Source organism: Lichenostomus cassidix, chromosome W (assembly GCF_008360975.1).
Source record: "Lichenostomus cassidix isolate B80296 chromosome W, HeHo_3.0, whole genome shotgun sequence".
NCBI lineage: Eukaryota > Metazoa > Chordata > Aves > Passeriformes > Meliphagidae > Lichenostomus > Lichenostomus cassidix.
The window spans coordinates 18,319,629-18,336,906 of record NC_139510.1 but is presented as its reverse complement, the minus strand read 5'-3'; the positions used below and the strand labels follow the sequence as shown (position 1 = coordinate 18,336,906).

The 17,278-nt window shown below is 40.8% G+C and overlaps 1 pseudogene; it reads right to left on the bottom strand.

Moving 5' to 3' along the window:
• Positions 1 to 4,319: 4,319 nt before the first annotated feature.
• LOC146425623 (uncharacterized) lies at positions 4,320 to 7,366 on the bottom strand (annotated as a pseudogene).
• Positions 7,367 to 17,278: the final 9,912 nt, after the last annotated feature.

Sequence of the window (17,278 nt, the reverse complement as noted above, 5' to 3'; positions counted from 1 at the left end):
ATATTTTTCTACACATCTATGCATACATGACAATAAAGCAAAATAAAAGCAAGAAAGCAAGCACTAAGCATCTCTACAATTAATAATATCCATAATTTGGAATTGTTACTTATCCTGCTGTGTGACCTATGGAAGATAAAAACTGCAAGGATTGTCATGAATAGTTATTATCTTATGTTCTTAAACAGTTGCTTACCAATTCCCTATCATAATTGTTTCAGTTGGGTCCATCTTATCTCTAAAACAGAAAAACTCCATATTTTTAAATTCAAATTAGTATATTGCAACAGAACTTAAAGGTAAATTTGCTTAAATGCAATATCACTTAAAGTTAGCAGAAATTAAACCTAACAGAGTTAACATCACTGAAACTTAACAGAAATTAATCTTAACACAACCTAAACTTAACAGAACTTAAAATTAACAGAAATGAAAACTAATAAACCTTAAACTGAACAACACTGAAAGTTAATAGACTTAACCCAAATAGAACTTAAACTTAACAGAGTTTAAAAGCAAAAGACCTTAACCTTACTATCACTTAACTTTAACAAAACTTAACCTTAATAGCACTTGAGACTTAATGGCACTTAATAGATAATTAAACTATTTAGCAATTGATTAGTATAGAATTTACTATAACATTTACTCACAGACCTAAGGTACAAATCTAAAATACTCAAGAAGCTAGATCAACATCCCTCATATATCTGCTGCAGCACTTTCACTCTTGCATACACACAGACATAAAGAGTCCATCCAAGGTATACCCGTGAAAAAAATCCCCTTGAATCCAGTGAAGTAATCACTTTGAACGCCTTTGCATCCTTTCAGTGGGCTCAGGGTCGAGCCTTAGATTTAACAAAACCAGATTCAAAGTTGAGTGTTACTTAAAGTTTCAGATACAACAGAATTTAACTCATTTTGACCCCATCATTACAAGAAAGCTACTGAAAATTTGTCATACAACAGTTAAACATCAATGACCAATATGCAAGCAAACAACTGATTTGTAAATGAAACAGCAGCAATGTGGAATTCTAGAGGGTTGAATTTCTGCAGGATACACTGGAAAGATTATAAAGGTGTGGCAAATATTTCGTGCCTTCACGTAATTTATTTTTGAGAATAGCTTATGGTAACTATAAACATTATTAAAAATGCCTGTCCCTCAGTCAATAGTTTTCTAATATAAGCAGAAGTTCTCAGGATTTGCAATTTGCAGCGGTACTCAAAAAAATGACAACATTGTATGCTTTGGTAAATGACATTTAAAATCTGCTCAGTTCACAGATGGTAAGATAGTTCTCAGTGATTGTCATTACAATAGATTTGAGATATAAATACCTAAAGACAAAACATCAGGGACATAATTATATAACACAACCATGATTTTTGCACATGTAACTTTGTGAGTTCAGTGGGTAGATAAGACTGAGGCATGTATATAAGCAGCTACAAAGGCACAGTTACAGTTAATTTTGAAGGAGTGTACTACTGTCCACGGCATCATTTTCATTCTGCCATTAGAATAAGGAATGATAGAAACTCAGTTACCGAGTGGAGAATACGATATTCACTGGCCCAGATCTATTTTATAAGATGGCATCACTTTTACTCACTTTTGCGGCCCATCACTGCATTGAAACTCTTTTGATATCAAGTTCAGTTTCAATCTATAAGTGTTAAGGAAGAACAAGGACACCTGAATTACTGAACAGGTGTACTAGTTTGAAATGCCGTGATGTGTCTTCACGGCAAAAGAGTCACATTTAAATTGTCTGATCAAAACTGTACAAGCAAACTGGTAAAGCTTGCACTATCCTGTCTGTTTTTTTACAATGGAGATTCGTGAGTTAATTATATCTAATTACCAAATAGCTTCTGCAGATAACATACATGGGGAAGTGAGCGTTTTCTTTCAAGTGAGCAGATAAATGCTTTGATTGATGCTGGTTAAACCTAGCATGGGCCTTATGCAGGCAATTTCTCCCAGTAACTTTTGAAAATCATTCACTGTTTTGACAGTGGGCTTTAAAGTTAATTACTACAGCTTTAAATCTCGTCCATTTAATATTCACCCTAAATATTACAAGGAGTGATCTACCAAATTTAACCCTATAGTTTTAACGTTGATGCCTTGGTTTTATCAGAGTTGGATGACACTATAGCCTCAATGTGCAAATCACGATAAAGCTGATGTAAGATATATATAAAACTGAGCAGAACATAAAATTATTTCTTCAAATTAAATACTTCAGGTACATCTATTGAACTTGCCAATTGAAGGACTTAACACTTAAGGGCTCAACACTTAAGCAGTCTTTATTCGCAAGAGCAGATGCTAGTAGTCTGCAGGCAGAGGAAAAAATCTTTAATTCTGGGACAGCCTCAGAGATAAATGTAGTTCCTGTAAAAGATAATCCTTCAATTTTAAGTTATATAGTGGGCTCTCCTGATTCGCCCCAATCGAGCCCAGAGACACTTCAGAGACAAAGTCAGAGAAGTGGGTATTTGTTTTTATTCAGTGCACCGGGTGTGGTGGGGGAAGAATTCTCTCCTCCAAACACACACACACCTCGGTACCTCCAAAGACACAGTGTTATAGGTAAAATTCATGAATATTCATCACATTTCCCAGAATAGGAGTGGTTATACAAATCATTTCTCGGAAGTCATTAATATCATTAGCATGTACACCACGCATGCTTTGTATGTCCCGGTAGTCTTTGGAGACCCCCAAAGACCCCTCCAGGATGAAGGTCCTAGTAGTCTTCATCACAATGCGCTTTTCACCTTTCCTTCTGGAGCATGCGTGGTCCTTCATGGGATGATTCAGCGGTTTCTGTGCTGGTTTCAAATGCATGCTTGTACATCTTAGCTGATAAGCCATCAGGCCAGAGCTGTTATCTACATTCACTCCTCTCTGAGAAGCTGTCAGCTACAGTTTGAATTTGAATTAGACCTCAGCCTTCATCCCTGGACAGGTGCTGTGCTGGTGGAAGGGGGCAAAAGATCAAAGAAACAAGGATGATTGAAGTGCAAATAGAATTGGGTTTTCTATTTGACCACCTCTTTCTCACACAGAGAAAGCATTGCAGCAGAAATAAGGAGAAATTACGATAATATTAAGAAATTGGATGATGAGAAAGTTGGGCAGGGGAACCAAATGAAAAACTGTGTTGAAAACAACAGTAAAACCCTCGGTAACTTAGGTGAAATTCCCTTCATAAGAATTGCTGGGGTGCCTTAATTTAGTAACATTGGCGGAGTAAACAGAAGTTGGCTAAACAACAGTGCAAAATGTTTCTGGCTTGGGTTACCTGAAGTTCTACCCCTCCCCTTTTTGCTATTACTGCTTAGCCCAAGATGTTCCACAGGTTTTCTATTTTTGCTGGATTTCACTAGGATGGAATATTTCTCCTGGAGAGCCCATATTTTGTATACTTTGTCTCTTTTCTGAGGTTAAAGGTTACAACAATTTTCAATCCAAATCTCTGAAAGGAGTGAGAAAGAAGTGGTCAAATAGGTAACTCAAGTTAACTATTGAGAGACAGAATATGTGAATTCTAAAACCTAGAAAAAACATGATTCTCTTAATCTTATCAAGATAAGAGGAACAAGAATCCGTTTGAAGCCAGCACAGAAACCGCTGAATCATCCCATGAAGGACCGCGCATGCTCCAGAGGGAAAGGTGAAAAGTGCATTGTGATGAAGACTACTAGGACCTTCATGCTGGAGGGGTCTTTGGGGGTCTCCAAAGACCACCGGGACATACAAAGCATGCGTGGTGTACATGCTAATGATATTAATGACTTTGTTCCTTTAAAATTCTCTGTAATATCTCTAAAAAAAGTTTATGTTCACGGGACATAGCCTGTCCCATAGTTCTGCATTCGCATCTCACCTGTCCAACAAGTAGAGACTCAAGGTGGGGTATTGATTTAAGAAAAAGACAAAACTTCACAACCTATATAATTTTAAGTTGTAAAGCTGGTATGTTTATCGCAGCGCTGGGCACGTGGGAGGTAGCCCTCCACAGACACACGCGCCGTCAGTCCCGTATAGCTTGGTATATATGTGGTTACATGTTACAAATTCATAGAGCTTCCTAATACGCTTATACATATGCATAACCTATTCCCACTTTGTATTATAATGAGTTCAAAAGTCATTTTTATATCCTTGGCCTGCGTAGTTCTGTTTTGTGGAGGGGTCTTTGCAGAAGGTCTTCTTCACTGACTTCTCCTTCCAAAGGCGGGAACAACAAATTTGGTTTTTTGCCAGCATGGAAGTTCCAGAGTATCACAGTCCTTGTTTGACAAACACAATGAATGCTAAATCAATAGATATATTGTGTGGTGAGCAGTTTCTACCAAGTTATCTCTTAACTTCTGATTCCCTTGTATCAGTTCCCCCTTTTCTGTAAAATTAGTAAATTCTTTTACTATTACATAAATTCTTCTTCTATCAAATTTTTGCGAAAGGTGTCTCTCAATGCCTTACCATGTGCGTTTGACAGAGAAGTCAAAATTGCTACTCATTGTAACATTTTCCAATTCCAGACACATAACATAAAGGATAAAATAAAGCTGATACTAACTAATATTAAAAGAACAATGATAGGGTGACATAACATATTTAGAATACTAATTGCAGTAGGTGACCACCCAAAGAGCACATCCCACCAGTGATGACTTGCATCTTGTCTTGCTCTTTGTAAGATTCTGCTTATTTTTTCTGTGTCATGATGAATAGTAATTAAAGTTTTCTTTCCGTTTTCTTGAACTTCTTTTAAAATTTTAATTAGGTCTTCATGTTTTACTAACTGTTTTACCAATGTAAGGTTCATTCCAATAGGTGTGGGTAACAATTTGTGGTACATAGTGTAATTAGATTTTATCAATTGGTAAAATCCAACTGGGGCTAAATACAAAAAGTCACACGCAACGATCTTAACAAAATTACAGATACAAAAATTAGAATGATTTTTAACATTTATGGTTATATTATTATCTATTTCTACAAAAGCACAAACAGTCCTTAAGCACACACAACCTTGACCAATATACACAAGCACAGTTTTTTAATTAGCATTTGGATGGATTTCGAAGTGGCAGATGCCTTGCTCTGTATCAAGGCATATGTCCTGGGCATCAATTGTATTGTTTTCACAGATAAACTCCTGTTGTTCTTGTGTAATACAGGATTCTAAATTCACAGTCTGCTACTTCTCCTCTACTATCTGGGCCCATACCCTATGTTCAGAGGGATAGAGCACTGTTTTCTCATGGTTTAGTCCTAGTGCAATAATGGGATGGATGACGTGGACGGTGGCATTACGAATAGTGAGTAAAAAGGCTGTGGCCATATTAGCAGTAGGGTCATATGTGAAGTTTACTAGGGTCTACCAAGATTGAAACTTCCTTTCTAGGTCAGTGGCATTGTCCCAAATAACTTTGTGAATTTCAATGGGGAAAGTACCTTCACTACCTTCTCTTATAATTAAGGCAGCTGCTGACTGCATCCATAGTTGGGCTTGTTGTGTTGGTTTGAAAACAAACCAGTGGGAGATCACAAGTCCAGATTGAAATTAAAAATAAGTGAAATAATACAAGGAAAAGCACTGACAAAGTCAGATACAAACTGACACCCTGTTAGGGTGGTAGTAGCAGTCCAACTGAAGTAGTTCAGTTCAAGCGGTGATCCTGTGAAGGTCTGATCTCCAGCTGAAGGTCCAGTGGTAGCTCTTGTCCTCTGGGAACGCAGTAGACAGGGCTAGCTCAGGCAGTTCCAAGGCCAGGTTATATCCAGGTGGGAACACCTGGCTCCTCCCTCCTGGGCAGAGCATCCCACAATGGGATAAGTCCATGAGTCATGCGGTGGGTCCCTGATGGCCCATTGCCTGTCATCCGGGTTGGATCATTAGCAGGTGATAGCAGCTAACGGCCCACAGCTGGTGGTAATAGAATACTTAAATACATCTATATTGCAACCTAGGACATTATCCACCCCTAATTCTATTACCATCTACACAGTTCTCACTTAAGATAAGGTCTCCTTGTGGGACACAACGGGTTTCCCCATCTGCCTGCATCACCCACCAAGTATACCCAGGTCCTTGGGCAAAAACAACTCCACGGATAGGTTTGCCTTTGCCTGAGGTGGGACTAATCCAAACAGTCTTCCTTAAAAATCTCTTATGTGTACCACAGGGACTTTATCTCCATCCACTGTGTGCAAATGTTGCCCGAACCGAGGAAACACAAACAACCGAAGTTATTTATGCGGTGCTTTATTGAGGGCCCTGGGGACCTGAGGACTCGCGTCCAAAGTCAGAGCCCCAGCCTGTTACAAAATCACTGAGTATATATACGTTCTCTTTTCAAATTGCTTCATCACAACGAATTTGATTTCTAGACATATCTACCTGATTTATGATTACATTGTGACTTTCTTTTTCGTTAACTGAACATTCCTTATCATCATTAATCTACTACACCCTACTAGATAAGTCACACACTTCACTTAGCAGATCATTTAGATAAACAAAGTGTTCTATAGCTACACATTCCTCAGATAAGTCTTTCTACCTCTTCAGTATGCTCTACTAATCCTTTTGATCGCTACTGGCAACTTCGCTACACAACACGGTTTACACTCAGGCCTACTGATCCCTCCAAGCCTTAGCATGACTACTACTAAAGTCTTTATACATGGTTCTGCAACACAAAGGTTCGGACTGGGCAGGACCGGCTCAATTGATAGAACCCCTTGTGTTAACCATCCAGGTGGCCTTTGCTAAGTTCAGTTCCCAATTTTTGAAGGTTCCCCTGCCAAGTGCCTTCAAAGTTGTCTTAAGTAGTCCGTTGCTCCGTTCAACTTTCCCGGCAGCTGGTGCATGATAGGGGATATGGTATATCCATTCAATTCCGTGCTCTCTAGCCCAGGTGCTTATGAGGCCATTCTTGAAATGGGTTCCATTGTCAGACTCGATTCTCTCAGGGGTACCATGTCTCCACAGGACTTGCTTTTCCAGACCCAAGATGGTGTTCCGGGCAGTAGCATGAGACACAGGGTAGGTCTCTAACCATCCCGTGGTTGCTTCCACCATGGTCAGCACGTAGCGCTTTCCTTGGCGGGTTTGGGGAAGGGTGATGTAATCAACTTGCCATCCTTCCCCATACCTGTACTTTGACCATCGTCCACCATACCACAGAGGCTTCACCCGCTTGGCCTGTTTGATTGCAGCGCAAGTCTCAGAGCTGTGGATGACCTGTGAGATGTTGTCCATGGTCAAGTCCACCCCTCGGTCACGAGCCCATCTGTACGTTGCATCCCTCCCTTGATGACCAGAGGCATCATGGGCCCAACGAGCTAGAAATAATTCTCCTTTGTGCTGCCAGTCCAGATCCACCTGTGACACTTTCACCTTGGCAGCTCGGTCCACCTGCTCGTTTTTACGATGCTCTTCATTAGCCCGACTCTTAGGTACATGTGCATCCACGTGTCGAACTTTCACGGTCAGCTTTTCTGCCCGGGCGGCGACGTCCTGCCAAATCTCAGCGGCCCAGATGGGTTTTCCTCTGCGCTGCCAGTTGGCCTTTCTCCAGCGATCTAACCATCCCCATAGCGCGTTGGCTACCATCCAGGAGTCGGTGTACAGATAGAGCCTTGGCCATTTATCTCGTTTGGCAATATCCAAAGCCAGCTGGATGGCTTTAAGCTCCGCGACCTGACTCGATCCACCTTGTCCCTCGGTCTCCAGTGCAACTTGTCGTGTGGGGCTCCATACTGCAGCTTTCCATTTCCGATCTGCGCCTACAATTCGGCAGGAACCATCGGTGAAGAGGGCATAGCGTCTTTCACTCTCCGGCAGCTCGTTATACGGGGGTGCTTCCTCGGCACGTGCTACTTTCTCCTCTGCTTCTTCTGAAGATAATTTAAAAGTCTCACCTTCAGGCCAGTTTGTTATAATTTCCAGAATCCCAGGGCGATTCGGGTTTCCAATATGGGCGCGCTGTGTAATGAGGGCAATCCATTTGCTCCACGTGGCATCAGTGGCATGGTGGGTAGAGGGAACCCTTCCCTTGAACATCCACCCCAGCACTGGCAGTCGGGGTGCAAGAAGAAGTTGTGCTTCTGTGCCGATCACCTCTGAGGCGGCTTGGACTCCTTCGTAAGCTGCCAAGATTTCTTTCTTGGTGGGAGTGTAGTTGACTTCAGACCCTCTGTAACTTCGACTCCAGAATCCCAGTGGTCGGCCTCGGGTCTCACCAGGCACCTTCTGCCAAAGGCTCCAGGACAGACCATGGCTCCCGGCTGCAGAGTAAAGCACATTCTTTACCTCTGGTCCCATCCTGACTGGGCCAAGTGCTACCGCATGAGCGATCTCCTGTTTGATCTGGGTGAAGGCTTGCTGCTGTTCAGGGCCCCAGTGGAAATCGTTCTTCTTGCGGGTTATGAGGTAGAGAGGACTCACGATCTGGCTGTACTCAGGGATGTGCATTCTCCAAAAGCCTATGGCGCCTAGGAAAGCTTGCGTCTCCTTCTTGTTGGTTGGTGGAGACATCGCGGTGATCTTATTGATGACCTCAGAAGGAATCTGACGTCATCCGTCTTGCCACTTTACTCCCAGGAACTGGATCTCTCGGGCAGGTCCCTTGACTTTACTCTTCTTGATGGCGAAACTGGCTTCCAGGAGAATTCTGATGATTTTCTCTCCTTTCCCAAATACTTCCGTTGCTGTGTCCCCCCTGTCTTGCATGGGAGAGAGGAGATTTATGTGCTTTTGCAGTTTGACAGGCTTTAAGACAGCTAGTTCCCCAAGACTTAGTCCCGTTCGCAAGATTCTTTGATATCTGGCCGATTTGTCTAAAAATACCATTTATTTGACACAGAACATAACAAACATACAAACATAGAACAGATTGACACACATATACACACAATGAATACATAATTGCAACACTATGGTAGCTAAAAATGCAATTATGGGGTAAAACCTTGCTTGAACTATAAAGATAGTTAAAAACGCAAGAAATGCTTGCTTGAATGATAATGCAAGTTAAGAAATGCTTGCTTGAGCTAGCTGAAATGCAAGTTAAGAAAGGTACCTATAAGTTAGCCGGAATAATACAATTTAGGAAACTCAATGATCTCACCAAATCCAGTTTTTGGAGCTGGAGATACATCAGCGTCCTCACTCAATCCCTCGGGAAGTAACCACAGAGCTTGCGTCCAAACTCAGGGGAGAAAGCTTTTACTTCACGTTCCATGTAGAAAGCTTCTGATTTTACTGAGTTTTTCGTGGTGTTTTATAGGGAAAAGAGTGTGTATTTGTGGTCACCTGAAAATTATTTACATTCTCTCAGTGTCTCGCTCTGAGTTCCAGACGCCAGCACTGATAGTCAGGATTAAGCCATTGACTTAATCTGAGCCATCGATCTTGGCTAGCAATCAGGGAGAGAGAGAAGGGGGGGGGGTGTCTGTCCTGCCACAATCCACCCCTGTGACCCAAAGACACAACTCTTGTGTCATGAAGTGACAGTGCAGGTGTCTCTTGCCTTCATGCTATAAAAGCACTCACGTTTTTTAATTTAGGTATTATTGTTAAATTTTTTTGGTATACATTGTGTTTCCAAAGTTGTATTATTCTCTATTGGACTTTTGACTATGTTAATAGGAAACATTTGCTGTTGCTTCAGTTTATGGGTTCATGTAGTAGATTATGTAGCAAAATATATATATAAAAGAAACATTAGTAGTAACAACTAAGGGATTAGTAAATATGACATTAACTTCTGAATGTCCATAGTAATTGGAGACAATTTAACAAGTTATTTATGTTGATATAAGTTCATGTAGGGTAGATTATTTCTACCCCTTGAATCTCAAGGTCATAGGAGGATGTGATGCAAATCAGGAACGAAGAAGAGTAGTCAGTGGTTGGCGATTCTTTTTCTTCTTTTGTGGTCTTTAGTTCAGTCGTCTTCAGTGTTTCACCTGTTTTTGCTTAGCATGTTAAATGTTAGACAATTCTACAACATTTTTAAGTAATACACATACACATATTAATTGATTTGATTGTCTCAGGGGGGTTAAAGATGTAATGAGAATTAATTGTTTTAATTATTTGGAAGATAATTCCATTTGGGAATTTATATTTTATTTTTGGCAGAATTAAAATTGATTTTGTAATTTGAGTTATATTTTAGGATGAAATTTTTCTCACTGTGACAATCAGTCATAGATATACTAAGGTAATACTTGCAGAAATTAGATAAGATATATATATACACAAAAACATTATTTGAAATAATAAGATCATTGAATCATTTAGTACTCCAATAGTACTAAATAAGGTTTTCTTTTTGAGGCTTTTCTTTTTAGAGAAGATGGTTATCATTTGATCTATATATTTTTGTTGGTTCTAATTTTTGCAAATTTTTGGTATATAATTTATATATCATTAATGAACATAAATATTAGAAAATTCTTTTAGCTTTATTTTTACAAAGCTAGTAGTGTTTTATATTGTTTGGAATAGGCACACTAGTGTGTGGTTAACATGCTTGTCTTAGCTATGTTTAGATATGAATGACACTTGGAATAGATTTTTACTATAATTTGACAGATACATTTAGGTAACTTCATTTTTTTGGTGTAAAGCTACCTTTGGTGTTTTTAGACATCTGTATATACAGAGGCTTTAAAAATTATTAGGGTTTTGTTACAATTTTGTTGAGATGGCTGATTAGCCATAATGCATTACTGTAAATAATAACTTGTAAGCATGAGAAAAATGCAAACAATATTACAATGAATATTTTAGTTACAGTAAACTCATTAGTTACTATGCAGTCCAGTATGGTTTCTTTGTCTGGAGCTGGCTTCTTTGCTTGCAGGAGTTCAGGAGGTTTAATTCATTTCTTTAGCTGTGTAGGTAGTAAACAGCTTTTTCTTGTTGCTTGACAAGATTTCTTCTCTTGTTGCTTGAGTAGCTTTTCTTTCTCATTCAGGTACACCTAGCTTTTATCTGGTGAAAGGATACTTAAACATTCAAGGTTAATAGAGCAATGAAATCAACACGATTTAAGCAATAATAGATATGTTTTCTTGAGAATTGTTATTCCCCTTTTGGCCTGTAGTTGCAAATACGTCGCTATTTTCACCGCTGTCGGACGGGGGCAGTGCAGAGCGCTTTGCGAGGAAATAAGAGTTTTGCTCTCAGCAAAACCACATTTGTTATAGGGGAAACACTCATTGGGAGTTGATTTTATGCTGGTAGCTATAAGAATCAGCAGCTATTTAGGCCATGGGCCCTCGAGCATTTGTTAGCATCATTGGTACAATCCCGATTTGGGATAGATTTTCAAAATTATTCAATGTGTGGTCATTTGGATGCGTTTTAACTCAGTTTATTTGGATTTTTTCGATTTCGAGCTTCAGCTAATAGCCATTTTCAATCTCTTTTCTGCTAAACTGCTTTTCTCACTTACTTGCCATTCAGCACTTGCTACTGACACAACCACTGTGCAACTCTAGCTCACACAGCACAAAAGTTTACACACCCTTTCCCTGTTCTTTTCTTTATTGCTAGCAACACAGCTCTTAACTCTCTCACTTATGCACTTTCCAAAACTTTCGTTCATATTCAATATTCAGAGTCACTGCTCTGCACTTCATACACAACACCAATACGTTTGGCTGAAGCATTAGTAAACTATACACTTTTACTTTAGAATTTAGGGTAAGCCAGGACTATTTGTCTGCAAGATTTTACTGGGTCTGGCTTTGTTTGGAAAAAAAAAAACTTAAACATAATTGTTAGATGTTTTAGAGATTTTACTCTAAATTATTTTTAATTTTGATATATAAGGTGATGTAGTTAGTTGCATTAATTTAATTAATTTTTACTCAATTATTTATTAAATTTATCATCTCACAAACTTATTGAGTTTGTTAGAACTGAAGTTTGTAGAAACAACAATTTAGATCTTTTAGTAAAACTAAATTTTCTTTCTTCTTTACGTGTTAATGTTTGCTCACAATCTATGTGGCACCAATTTAAAATTGCTAATTAATCAATTATATACTTTTCTGGTTTTCTTCTTTGATTAGATAGCTTTTAATTACTTATTAGTATATTTTTTAGTTTAAAACTAAACAACTCTGATTTTAAGAGTTTAAAATACATGTTGCAGTGTTTTTTTTTCTTTTACTTACCTTTTCTTGCAATGTAGAGAGAGAGATATCTCTGCTTTTAGTATGTAAATGAAGACAGGACAGGAAAACTGGTTTTGCAGCTTTTCTTCTCTACCAAGCAATTGCTCTCTCTTTGTCTTGTCAATGGCTCATTTGCATTTTAAAACTTAGCTTGGGCTGTTCCCGGAATAGCCCTTGTGGGGGAAGCGTCTTAGTTGCTTCACTTTTAAACCAAACAGGTAAAGTAAAAAGAAATTATGTTTCCCTTTGCAATTGCTAAAATCTAGCACAAAAGGGCACAGGAGTTTTTAAGAGGATGTTAGAGGTATACAGAAAGAAGTATACAGAAAGCTAGGAAGATGTAGCATTTAAAAAAACCGTTTTCAACACTCATTCTTTCTTGCCTTACTCTCACATTCACACCTTTTTATATCATACGGGCGTCCCCGAGATACATGTCGACATGATTTAATTTATACATTTTCACACACACTACATACACACGCCAGAGATTTTAAAGCATACTGATAATATACGGGAAGAAATTAGTAAATCCAGGAATTAGAGGTTTGTGAAAGGTATGTAGAAACGCAAGAGAGAGAGAGAGAGAGAGAGAGAGAGATGGGGGAGAGGGGGTTGGAAGTTTGCTAAGAGGTTTTTTTTTTTTCTTTGAAACGGAGGAGTTTGTTTCCCCGCTTCTTCCCCACACACTGTTTGTGCTAAAGAGATTTTCTTCTTCTTTTTAGAGATAGGGGTTTTTATGCTTTTGTGAGGATTCAATTTAACATTTGAATCATTAATTTTCATCAGAGTTTTTCTGAATTTCATAATTTTATTCCCAGGCGGGGTTATTAACTCTGGAATTTCTTTTATCATTTCTGTTTACTAATTACATGCAATTTTTAGATATAAAGCAAGTACATGAGAGATTCGTTAATTTTTAGCAAGTTTTGTGCTTCATGTAATTTCATCAGAGGATTTTTCCTCATTTTAAGCTAGTTTCTCACCAGCAGAGTGTAACATCTGTGTTTTGTAAGTTTTTGCTGAAGATTGTTTGTTACACATTTTGCTTATAGACAGAGGGCTGATAGATTTTTTGCTGATTACCTAGGCCTTTGGCAATCGGCATTTAATCTATTTTTAGAGCGACCAGCACTCTCTATACCCAGTGTCATGATGGTTTATTTAGGTTTCATATAAAATGGTTTGTTAGATGTAAGAGATAACAGAACAAAGAAGCTAAACACTCATATACTACACAATATAGTTACTCATAGCTATGTGAATTTTTGTGCCTCCGTAAAATAAGATGTTAGCTCTTTAGCTGTTAATTTCTTAAATCGTACGCCAGATATCCTGCCGACTACGCCATTTTGTCTTGCATGGGAGAGAGGAGATTTATGTGCTTTTGCAGTTTGACAGGCTTTAAGACAGCTAGTTCCCCAAGACTTAGTCCCGTTCGCAAGATTCTTTGATATCTGGCCGATTTGTCTAAAAATACCATTTATTTGACACAGAACATAACAAACATACAAACATAGATTGACACACATAGACACACAATGAATACATAATTGCAACACTATGGTAGCTAAAAATGCAATTATGGGGTAAAACCTTGCTTGAACTATAAAGATAGTTAAAAATGCAAGAAATGCTTGCTTGAACGATAATGCAAGTTAAGAAATGCTTGCTTGAGCTAGCTGAAATGCAAGTTAAGAAAGGTACCTATAAGTTAGCCGGAATAATACAATTTAGGAAACTCAATGATCTCACCAAATCCAGTTTTTGGAGCTGGAGATACATCAGCGTCCTCACTCAATCCCTCGGGAAGTAACCACAGCTTGCGTCCAAACTCAGGGGAGAAAGCTTTTACTTCACGTTCCATGTAGAAAGCTTCTGATTTTACTGAGTTTTTCGTGGTGTTTTATAGGGAAAAGAGTGTGTATTTGTGGTCACCTGAAAATTATTTACATTCTCTCAGTGTCTCGCTCTGAGTTCCAGACGCCAGCACTGATAGTCAGGATTAAGCCATTGACTTAATCTGAGCCATCGATCTTGGCTAGCAATCAGGGAGAGAGAGAAGGGGGGGGGGGTGTCTGTCCTGCCACACCCCCACACAATGATGTCATCAATATACTGCAAATGTTCTGGAGCCTCACCTTTTTCCTAGAGCAGCCTGGATTAGTCCATGGCAGATGGTAGGACTGTGCTTCCACCCCTGGGGCAGTCGGTTCCATGTGTACGGCACACCTCTCCAGGTGAAAGCAAACTGAGGCCTGCACTCTGCTGCCAGAGGAATGGAGAAAAAGGCATTGGCAATATCGATGGTCGCATACCACTTTGCTGCCTTGGATTCCAGCTCGTACTGAAGTTCCAACATGTCCGGTACAGCAGCACTCAGTGGTGGTGTGACTTCATTCAGGCCACGGTAATCCACTGTCAGTCTCCATTCTTCACTGGACTTACGCACCGGCCATATAAGGCTGTTAAAGGGTGAGTGGGCCTTGCTGACCACCCCTTGGCTCTCTAGTTCCCGAATCATCTTATGGATGGGGTCCACAGAATCTCTGTCAGTGCGGTATTGCCGGCGGTGCACTGTTGCTGTAGCGATTGGTACCCGCTGTTCTTCAATTCTCAGTAGTCCTACAGCAGATGGGTCATCTGAGAGACCAGGCAGGGTATTCAGTTGTCTTATATCTTCTGTCTCTATGGCTGCTATCCCAAAAGCCCAGCAATGTCCCTTTGGGTCTTTGAAATATCCACTCCTGAGATAGTCTATGCCAAGGATGCATGGGGCCTCTGGACCAGTCACAATGGGGTGTTTCTGCCACTCGTTCCCAGTTAAACTCACTTCAGCTTCCAGTACAGTCAGATGCTGGGATCCTCCTGTCACCCCAGAAATAGAAATGGATTCGGTCCCCACATACCTGGATGGCATCAGGGTGCATTGAGCGCTGGTATCAACCAAAGCCGTGTATCTTTGTGGGTCAGACGTGCCAGGCCATCGGATCCACACAGTCCAATAGATCCGGTTATCCCTTTCCTCTACCTGGCTAGAGGCAGGGCTCCTCTAATTCTGGTTGTGGTGCACAATGCTCTCCTCCTGTAAATGTGTTCCTGAGGTCCCTTCAAGAGGATCAGTCATATTATCATTTCCATTCTGTCTGGGGTTTTGTCCACAAGAGACTGGGGCAGTGTTGAACCTAGATGAGCCTCCTGAAGTGGATGTTTCTCTTTTCAATTCGCGTACCCGGGCTGCTAGGGAGGAGGTGGGTTTCCTATCCCACTTTCTCATGTCTTCCCCATGCTCCTGTAGGAAAAACCAGAGGTCACGTCACGGAGTTTGTCTTCTTTCCCTGGCTGGGGGACGTCTGCTCCTGATGGCAGAGACTCTGGTTGGTTTCGGTGTGGCATGGAAAAATCCTTCTTTGAGCTCTTTCCTTAGTTTCTGGTGGCCCTCTTCAATCAAGCTCCGGACTTGCTCGGCCAGGTTTGTTTCCACTGATGAGACCTGGGTGCGTAGTGGAGCGGTGACAGTGTCCTCGTAAATTCTCAGTTTGTTTGCTAACACGCCCACCTTGTCTTCGCCTTCCCTCCACTGCAGTGTTGCCAGGTAACGAGAGTATATCTCTGGTCCAAGCCACGCGAATCTTAGCCACATTTGTGAAGTGCACTGGACATTATCTGGGCTCTTGGGGAATCTCTCGTTTTCTGAGAAAATGATCTCTAGCACGGCCAATTCCCTCAGGCATCGGATACCTTGTTCTATTGTGTTCCATTTTCTTTGGTGCATCTGGAGGTCTTCTTTGCAGAGGTATCTGTCCCGTACACTCGCCAGCAATCGCCACCAGAGGCTGAGAGTTTCCTGGGTTCTCCCAATCCCCTGGTCAATAACCACATCCTGGGACAGGGATCCCAGTTGCCTGGCCTCACTTCCGTCCAGAATGGTGTCGTTAGCTGCAGCATCCCAGATGCGAAGCGGCCAGGTCAAGATGGACTCGTTCGTCTGACGGGTGAATTCCCTCCGTAGGTCACGCAGCTCCCCCAGGGATAGAGAGCGAGTGATGATCTCCGGCTCTGTCTCTGCTGCTGGGTGAGATGGTCCTGCCGCATCTTCATCAGTCGCTATGCGGACTGATTTGCTCTTTGATTTCTTTTTCTGGACAGGGGCAACTGCTACAGGCTTCGGCTGTTCTGATTTGGTGATGGTCTGTGTTGAGATGTCGACTGCTCTTTTGGTTCTTTTCCTCTTGCCTGCTGATTTGCTTTGTTTCGCCTCCTGAAGAAGACAAAATATTGTTCTAAACTTCAGCATGAGGCACACGGTGCTGGTCGCAGAGAAAAAAGAAAACAGAACTGACAGGAAGATTATGCCATCCTCAGCATCCAGAGAGAAGTCAATATTGTCAAAGACGGCTGTGCCTGGCCTGAAATGCTGGAAGAAACCACTCTCTCCTCCTAGCCCCAGAGGGTGGGTGCGATTGCAGAGGAGGTCCCAGACGTAGCAGCTCAGGTTAGGCCAGGCAGACAAAGTTGAGTATATATAACGAATGGCATTCATCGCCTCACAGGTTACCATGCAATAGGCATAATAAACCAATAGAGCAATTCTCATGCCATTCCCTGGTCGCAACAGGAGCAATAATGTTAGCGTGGAAAACACATAATCACTGAATGATTATATGCAGGTGCCTTTATTCGAGCTCGGGAAGCCGGGGTGTAACATCTACCCAAATCTGACTTTGACATTGATTTGAAGCGAATACAGTTTTATACCTTCCCTTACAGAACAGTGATGTAGTCATATGTTAATTATCAACTTATCATTGTTCCCTTGTTTCCCCCCAAGCATGACATTAAGCCCTCCACCTCCCACAGTATTTCTGATTTATTTCACAGGTGCTAATCCGCATGATTTCACTAAAACAATCCCCATTCTCTAAGCAATCTTCGTGATCATGTTGCTGAGCCCCGTACATGTAGTGCCTACCTATCCCGTTCCTAAAGCCTATTTTTAACTAACATTTTATCCCAATGTCAACAATATGACAGGCAAATAGTTTCCCA